Below are 8,563 nucleotides of genomic sequence, written 5' to 3'. Positions count from 1 at the left end.
TTGGTTATCTATTAATGTCCAATTATAAAGGAATTTGTAATGAATGTTTTCAACTAGATGGTAGCCGATGTCCAATTGTATGCTTCGTGTCACGGGACCCTGAGTAGAGATGTTATAAAAACCCTGGACGATTGCAATAAAGCGGACATATTTGTGATCTTATAGATCTGTGTGTATGTCTGGTGCCTCTCCGTCAAAACACCCGTGGGCCAGGCTTTATTAAAAACTCAGTTTTTGGCAAAGTCCTGGGTGGATATTAGAAAGAAATTAGAAAAGATAGAAGATTGGCAGGAAAAGGGATTGGATGAATTGCTGAGAGAGGCTCAGAAAGTGTATGTGAGACGAGAGAGAGAGAGTGAGAAAAGGCAGACGAGACTTTTGGTGGCAGCGGTTTGGGCAGGACAGAAAGAGGGAGTGAGGAAGACTGAGAGACCGGGAACAGAACGGGTGGACAGACGGACGGTGGAGTGTTACTATTGTGGAAAGAAGGGACATATAAGGAGGGAATGTAGGAAATGGATGAAAGATGAAAAGGAATTCAAAGAGGATTAGGGAAGTCAGGGGCTCTATGCGCTGGGGACTCCAGGTAAAAAAGAGCCCTTGATAAATTTGAAAGTGGGTCCCCAGCACCAGGAGGTGACCTTTTTAGTGGATACCGGAGCTGAAAGGTCAACTATACAGTTCTTACCACCTCGATGTGAAATATCAGGAGAAAAAGTTAGTGTGGTAGGAGCGAAAGGGGAACCGTTTCAGGTCCCTGTTATAAAAAGTGTATTAGTAGAATCAGATTGTAAATATGGGACTGGGACACTGTTACTGTTGCCTGAGGCTGAATATAATCTGTTAGGGAGAGATTTGATTGTGGAGTTGGGAATAAAATTAGAAGTTGAAGAAAAAGAGTTGAAAATTAAATTGTGTCCCCTTACAGAGGTGGACGAGAAACAGATTAATCCTGAAGTGTGGTACACCCCAGAAACTGTGGGAAAATTAGATATTGAACCATTTGAAGTAACTATTAAAAACCCGGAAATCCCTGTACGGATCAAACAATATCCCTTACCTAGCGAAAGCAGGAGAGGGCTGAAACCTGAAATAGACCAATTATTAAAACGAGGGTTGCTTGAGCCCTGCATGTCTCCTTTTAATACTCCCATTCTGCCAGTTAAGAAAGCGGATGGAACTTACCAGCTAGTACATGACCTAAGGGAGATTAATAAAAGGACTGTAAGTAGATTTCCAGTGGTTGCAAATCCCCATACTTTACTGAGTCAATTAAGCCCTGAATATCAATGGTACAGTGTAATAGATTTTAAAGATGCATTTTGGACATGTCCCCTCAAGGAGGATTGCAGGAATTATTTTGCATTTGAGTGGGAAGACCCAGATAATTTCAGAAAACAGCAACTGAGATGGTGTGTTTTGCCACAGGGATTCACCGAGTCACCAAACCTCTTTGGACAAGCTTTAGAGCGTATCTTTCGAGAATATCAACTGCCTGAGGGGGTAACATTGCTTCAATATGTAGATGATTTGTTGCTAGCAGGGAAAAACCAAGAAATAGTAAGGAAGGAAACGATTAGAATGCTAAACTTTTTGAGTATCCAGGGTCTGAAAGTTTCTAAATCTAAATTACAATTTGTGGAGCAGGAGGTGAAATACCTAGGACACTGGATTCACAGGGGTACTAAGAAACTGGATCCTGAGAGAGTTAATGGAATTCTGTCACTGAAAGCTCCCAATAGTAAGCGACAGGTGAGACAGTTGTTAGGATTGTTTGGATATTGCAGACAGTGGATTGAAAATTATAGTTCTAAGGTGAGATTTTTATACCAAAAACTGACTACGGGTGGATCCTTAAAATGGACTCAGGAAGATGATGACAAATTAGAGTGTCTCAAAACTGATTTAGTGAATGCTCCTGTTTTAAGTTTACCTGACATAAAGAGGCCTTTTTATCTCTTTGTAGCCATGGAGGATGGGACAGCATATGGCATTTTAACTCAGGAATGGGCGGGAAGGAAAAAGCCTGTGGGGTATATTTTTAAACTGATAGATCCAGTTAGCAGAGGGTGGCCTACTTGCTTGCAGGCAGTGGTAGCTGTTGCTTTAATTATAGAAGAAGCAAACAAAATAACATTGGGAGGAGAATTGAAAGTTTATTCCCCACATAACATTCGAGGAGTACTTCAACAGAAGGCTGAAAAGTGGATTACTGATGCCAGACTCCTAAAATATGAAGGAATATTAATACATTCTCCCAAATTAGAAATTGCAACCACTAACTTGCAGAATCCAGCGCAGTTTTTATATGGGAGTCCTGAAGGGGATTAAACTCATGATTGCCTTCACGCAATTGAGGAACAAACTAAGCTCAGACTGGATTTGGAGGAAACAGAATTAGAAGAAGGGGAGAAATTATTTGTGGATGGCTCTTCCCGAGTTATAGCAGGCAAAAGGAGATCAGGATATGCTGTTGTTGATGGTAAAGGACTGAGATTAATAGAATCTGGATCCCTTAGTCCTACCTGGTCAGCACAGGCATGTGAGCTATATGCAGTGTTAAGAGCATTAGAACTTCTGAGGGGTAAGAGAGGCACAATATATACAGATTCAAAGTATGCATATGGAGTTATTCACACTTTTGGGAAAATCTGGGAGGAAAGGGGACTTATCAACTCACAGGGGAAAGGATTAATTCATGAGGAACTTATTGTAAGGACTCTACAAGCTATAAGGGGACCGGAGCAAATAGCAGTGGTGCATGTTCGGGGACACCAGAAAGGAATGAGGCCCGAAATTCGGGGAAATAACTTAGCTGATCAGGAGGCTAAGGTTGCAGCCTTATTAACCGTTATAACTGACTTGAGGGGGAACAATGGACAAGGGAAGACTTTAACACCTCAGTTTACCAAACAGGAAACTGAGAAACTCAAAGAAATGGGAGTGATTGAAAAGTCAGAGGGATGGGAACTGCCGGATGGGCAACAGGTGCTGCCTAAAGCACTAGCCTGGAAAATAATGAAAGGCATGCATAGTAAAACACACTGGGGTACTCAAGCGCTGGTTGATCACTTTGCAATTAAGTATATGTGTATTGGAATCTACAATGTAGCTAAGGGGGTAATACGGAGTTGTGTGACATGTCAGAAAATTAACAAGCAGCATCTTAGGCAACGCCTTCCAGGGGGACGAGAACTGGCACATAGGCCCTTTGCAAAAATCCAGGTAGATTTCACCGATCTCCCTAAAATAGGCTGTTATAAACATTTATTAGTATTAGTAGATCATCTCACTCATTATGTGGAGGCCTTTCCTACACCCCGGGCAACAGCTAATACTGTGGTAAAAGTAATCCTGGAACATATCATACCACGATATGGTAGCATTGAAACTATAGACTCAGACAGGGGCCCTCACTTCATATCTAAAGTAATTAAAGAGGCTTTAGCCCCTTTTGGAACTAAATGGGAGTATCATACCCCCTGGCACCCCCAAAGTTCTGGTAAAGTGGAAAGAATGAATGGGGAAATAAAAAAACAATTGATCAAACTAATGTCAGAAACTAAAATGTCTTGGGTTAAATGTTTGCCAATGGCCCTACTAAATATTAGAACCCAGCCTCGGACAGACACAGGGATCTCACCATTTGAAATGTTATACGGTATGCCATATGACATGGAATGCCCAGCAAATCACCCCATACTAGATGATAATAACATCAACCCATATATAATACAATTAATGAAAAGGAGGGAAGAGCTGCAGAAGAAAGGAATGGTGACACAAAGACCTCCATTAGATATATCTATGCATTCTGTGAAACCAGGGGATATGGTGTTAATAAAAACTTGGAAAGAAACCTCTCCTACTCCCACTTGGGAGGGACCTTTTCCTGTTTTAATCACTACAGAAACCGCTGTCCGGACTGCGGAACGGGGGTGGACACATGCCTCGCGGATCAAAGGACCTCTAAGGGATGACAACTGGGAAGTAGCAGGGACTCCAGGAAACCTCAAGTTCGTATTAAAGAAAAGGAAGGAATGAATGCAGACCGACGGGACTATAAGACGTAATTTATATCGATGGTTCCAAATATCGCCTGACAATACTCTTATATATACTAATTGTGCTCCGTGGATTAGAGGACTAATACCACGTCAAACAGGAGGCTCTGGAATATATCGTATTATAGGTGACTCTGTATTCCTTCCTTTCTGCTGTGAAGTAGAGACCGATATATTAGTGCCAAATCACCATTTTTGGATTATACCTTGCCTGTGTCATCCTCACGACAGACATGATGCCTGGGTGGAGTGTAAATGCCAAATGTGTGGGGTAAAGTGGTTTTGTTATTCTGTAATTCGTCATATGCACTGCATGGTTTGTAGGGAAAGTAGATTCCTGCCTGATTATGAACTAGAAAAAGTGGAAATAATCACTATCCGCTGCGGGAGAGATTTGGGAATTCCACAGACGTGGGAAATATTTGAAGATGAATGGGAATATCTGAGGGAACAAAGTCTTAGGCCTTCCGATTGGCAACAATTCTTTGGAGAAAATTAACTAGTGGAAATTATAGAGCTCGGCTTTTTCCCCCCTTGTAGCGTATCTAGGCGACTCACCTGCAACCTTGATTCACTGGAGAATACTTAAGCAGAAAATTCTCCAAATAAGGAGTGGTGGTGGATTTAGCCCAGAAGGGGAGGGATCTGAAACAGATAAACCCTAAGGGTGGAGGAAATATTAGAAGGGACAGCCCACACTACACCCAATATCCCCTCTCATCTAACCCTACCAGTGTTTCATATTCTCACATAGCACAACTGCCTGTATAGCCCCTCTGTGGGAGCTGAGGACTGAGAAGCCTCGTAACAGACCGAGAACTCACACCTGAGAAATACGACTGCTGCTAAGAAGATGGATCGCCCTGCTGCCTCAGGCATCGAGGTAGGCAGTGGAAGCAGAGCAGTTTCACAACAGGAGTGTGAGTCGTCTGATTTCTTGGCAAGTGCTAATGAGAAACCGGAGACACTTAAAGATGGGGGTAAAAGGGAATTGACACTTACACAGATTTGCATTCCCCAGAGGGTTCCACCATCACTCCAAGTTTGGATAATTTTACTGGTGTCTGCCCCTATTGTAGTTACAACAGCTGTGGAGTCCAGCATCAGTCATCAACCTTTTAAATGTTCCCTAACACAATTTGATACTGGTCGAGTAATACGAACTCTCATTACTCCTGGAGCGCCCAGCTTTCGGGTACACCTGTGTGACTTAGTCCCTATACAACCCTGCCCGAGACTCATGGGATATTACTTTTGTCCAGCTTCAAATTCTGGGAAGTCATATTGTAATCACCCAGGGCATTTTTATTGTGCCTATTGGGGTTGTGAAACTATATCAAATTACTGGGCCCCAGGAGGGGGAAAAGACAAGGTTTTAACGGTTACTTGGGGACCCTTTGGTTGTCAACCTCCACAAATTGATAGGGTCTGGGAAATAATTCATAGAGGAGATTGTAAGTTTTTATATTTAAACGTCACAAATGTGGGAGACTTAGGATGGAATCTTGGGAAAATGTGGGGGGTGCAACTACCAACCAGGTCCTCGCTCGGATAAGGGGGGACGCATTTTAATAAAAAAAGAACCACTACGTAATGAACCATCTGGAATTGGACCAAACTCAGCTATAGCAAAAGAAATAAAAAAAGAAAAAGCTTTAGTTCCCTCTACCCCTAGGGCTATCTTGGCCACAAACTCTAATTTGGATGCCCAAATAGAAGGGGAAGTTTCAACACCTACTCCACAAGTCAATCCATTGTGGAACATATTAAAAGCTACCTATCATGTGTTGAATTTTACCAACCCCAATATAACACAACACTGCTGGTTATGTTATGACATCAGGCCACCTTTTTATGAAGCAATTGGGATTGCTACTGAGCCAACAAAAGTTACTGGTGCCAATCCAGCCCCATGTCTATGGTATGAGGAGAATAAACGAGGTTTGACTATGTCACATGTATCAGGGGTGGGAAAGTGTATAGGTAATAACCCTACCAACAGACGACACCTGTGTACCACTATTGAAAAAGACCCGAAAAGACAAAGTCCAGCAGCAGATTGGTTATTACCTACTAAGAATGCGAAATGGCTTTGTTCTCAGGCAGGCATTACTCCTTGTGTGTCTCTAAAAATCTTTGATAGCACTATTGAATATTGTATCCAGGTAATTATTGTGCCAAGACTTATCTATCATCCGGAAAACTATGTTTATGATTATCAAACCACTCAGTCTCATCATTTACAAAAGCGTGAACCATTCACAGCGTTCACTGTGGCAGCCCTTATGACTATTGGAGCGGTTGGGGCAGGAACTGGAATATCCTCTCTCATACAGCAAAACCACAGGTTTCAATCCCTAAGAGAGGCTGTGGATGAAGATTTGACTAGGATAGAAACAGCGATGACGGCCCTAGAAAAATCTGTAAAATCCTTATCAGAAGTTGTATTACAAAACAGGCGAGGACTAGACTTAATGTTCTTACAACAGGGGGGGTTATGTGCTGCTTTGCGTGAGGAGTGTTGTGTTTTCGCGGACCACAGTGGAGTGGTCAAAGATACGATGTCTAAGCTGAGAGAAGGATTAGAGAAACGACGAAAGGAGCGCGGAATGCAACGCACTTGGTATGAATCCATGTTTAATTACTCCCCCTGGATAACTACCTTGTTATCCACAATTGTGGGACCCCTGCTCCTTTTAATCATAGCTTTGACGTTTGGTCCGTGTATTTTTAATCAATTAATCGCTCTTATAAAACGACGGAGGCCACCCATCTTCTAGTATTAAGGACGCAATACGACCAAATTCCGGACGAAGAACACACTCTGACTCTCCAAAGAGCAAAAGATGTCTTAGAAAGATTTCACGAACAGAGTCAATAAAAAAAAAAAAAAAAATTAGGGAAATGTGATAAACTATATGTATTTTTAGAGAGATTGTTTTTGTTAAGCTTACTAACACTTCAGGCTATGGATGTGCCATTTCTATATGTATTTCTCTCATGGCTGTTAAGGCTACATTTTAAAGGGTTTTTTTAAGCTTAGTAAAAATATGCATTCCCCACGTAACTGTGGAATGCTGTTAACAAACTGCCGTTTGTTCCCAAGGTTGATAGTGGAAGGGGGGCAGTCTGACCCTGTAATTTACAGTACCCTGATAACATCATCCAAGGCGACAATCTGGAGACACGGAGAGGTTCCCCCTAAACAAGGAGTCAAAAGTGATTTAGGAATGTGATAAGCCTGGGAGGGGAGGAGAATACCTTTTAAATGCGCATATTCCAAGCTAGGGTCATCTACCGAACACAGAGGAAGAGGAGAAATCTTCCTCGCAAAGCCCCCAGCCCACCGACGCCAGAGAGCACTGCCCGGGAACATGTATGGGAAAAGCTTTGCAACTGAGCATGTGCGAGGAGCACATGCCCCGGACTATGTATAAATAAGAACCTAAGTACTGAGCATGTCTAAACGGGAGCCCAGAGGGTTCAAAAGGGGGATTTGAGAGGTCGAGGGCGGGCGAGCTGTGTGAGAACTTATGTTCTAACGGCTCCCGGTGCGCTGTAATTGTTCATCTACCGCTTACTAATAAATTGGCTTGTTATTTTGCATTAGCCTTCTCAATTTTCTTAAACCATCACTGGTAACTTATAACAGGCAACTGCAGAACACCCCTGATCACAAAAACTCCTCATCATGAGGCAATCATGGAAACTCTGCTTGTAATAAAACCGTTTCATTTATTTCTTACAGATAGAGGGGTGGAGAAACAGAGAGAAAGCAGAAATATAGAAAGTGAACACTTTAAAACCCTCTCAAGAGAACTCGTCCACAGAAAGAAACTTTTAATCTTCCCCCCCCCCCCCGAACATTACCAGGCATAAGGGGAGGGGAGTGCCGAGAACACGAAAGAAAAGCCTCAGAATATGCCTTTTTGTGCTGAATTTTCATGGATGCGGGGGTTCCAGGAGGAAGGCGTGTGTCACAAATTGTGGGACTGTTAAAACGGGACAAGACTTTGAATCCCCAAGCCATTGCAAACTTGCAAACACGTGGAAACCACGCCGGAGCATGGGCAGCGCCATCTTACCCATGCCAGGAGCAGAAAGTAGTGCCCTCTCTTCCTGTTTCGTGGCTTCTTGTAGACTGCCTCTGCTAAAGGCATGCGTAGAACATAATTCGCGCCGGGAGCCGGTAACTAAGCAACACCTGCTGTGCCTGCAAGCGGCAATGGTGAGATGTTTAAAAAAGATGCGGAGCGGGGTAACCGCGAGATGCGTGGCACGAAGTTCGAGAAAGCAACCACGGACCAGGTCCCCCCCCTTGCCGCGGGGACTCCCCGTCGCGGGCCATGGCTGTGATAAACTATATATTTTTTTAGATTGTTTTTGTAAGGCTTACTAACACTTCATGCTATGGATGTGTGATTTCTATATGTATTTCTCTCATGGCTGTTAAGACTACATATATACGTTTTAAAGAGTTTTTTTAGAAATATGCATTC

Source organism: Empidonax traillii, unplaced genomic scaffold (assembly GCF_003031625.1).
Source record: "Empidonax traillii isolate 1590-97213 ecotype Southwest subspecies unplaced genomic scaffold, ASM303162v1 scaffold2087:size39302, whole genome shotgun sequence".
NCBI lineage: Eukaryota > Metazoa > Chordata > Aves > Passeriformes > Tyrannidae > Empidonax > Empidonax traillii.
Note: the sequence above shows the minus strand (reverse complement) of the source record.